The sequence below is a fragment of the Gavialis gangeticus genome, unplaced genomic scaffold (genome assembly GCF_001723915.1).
Source record: "Gavialis gangeticus isolate Ggan-Ray unplaced genomic scaffold, GavGan_comp1, whole genome shotgun sequence".
Classification (NCBI taxonomy): Eukaryota; Metazoa; Chordata; order Crocodylia; family Gavialidae; genus Gavialis; species Gavialis gangeticus.
This window is the reverse complement of record NW_017728991.1, coordinates 1,497,388-1,497,955: the sequence shown is the minus strand read 5'-3', so window position 1 is coordinate 1,497,955 and position 568 is coordinate 1,497,388. Positions and strand designations below refer to the sequence as shown.

At 71.5% G+C, this 568-nt stretch overlaps 1 protein-coding gene across 1 annotated transcript in view; it reads right to left on the bottom strand.

Moving 5' to 3' along the window:
* BAHCC1 (BAH domain and coiled-coil containing 1) overlaps positions 1-568 on the bottom strand; it is a 93,095-nt gene that overhangs the window by 91,734 nt on the left and 793 nt on the right.

The following is a 568-nucleotide window of genomic DNA, read 5'->3' as shown; positions in this document are numbered from 1 at the left end:
CTCCCCAGGCGGCGGTGAGGGGCAGGGCTGAAGGGCACCGCGGGCTCCGCTCCCGGAGTGCCCTGCTCCGCGCGGAGCAGCCCAATGTGCCCCGAAAGGGCCGCGGAGGCCGAGCCGGGCGAGGGGCTCCGGCTGCGCGGCATGAAAGCGACTTTCCAGTCGCCATCGCCTCCATGCTGCATTTTTCCGAGCGAGGATGAAAAGGAAGCGCCGCACATTGGGGGGCGGGGGGTCTCGGCGGGGGGCGGTAGGCACCGGGCGGGGGGGCTGCACCCTGCGGGGCGCCGCTGCACCCCGTGCGGGGCAGAAGGGCAGGGAAAGGGACCCCAAGGCACCCCAGCTCTGCCGCGCTGCCTCCCTCGCCTGCCAGCCCGCACCCCCCGCGGGCGAGACAACCCCGGCCCCCGCCAGGTTTGGGGGAAACCGCTCGCACGAGAGAACATGTTGTGACATGTCAGAAGGGTGCGTGTTTTGATAAACACGTAATTAGTGCCAGGCTCCGTGCAGCTGGCGGGCGGCGGCGCGGGGAGCGTCTGCCGCGCGCCCAATGGGCAGAGCACTTGCACGC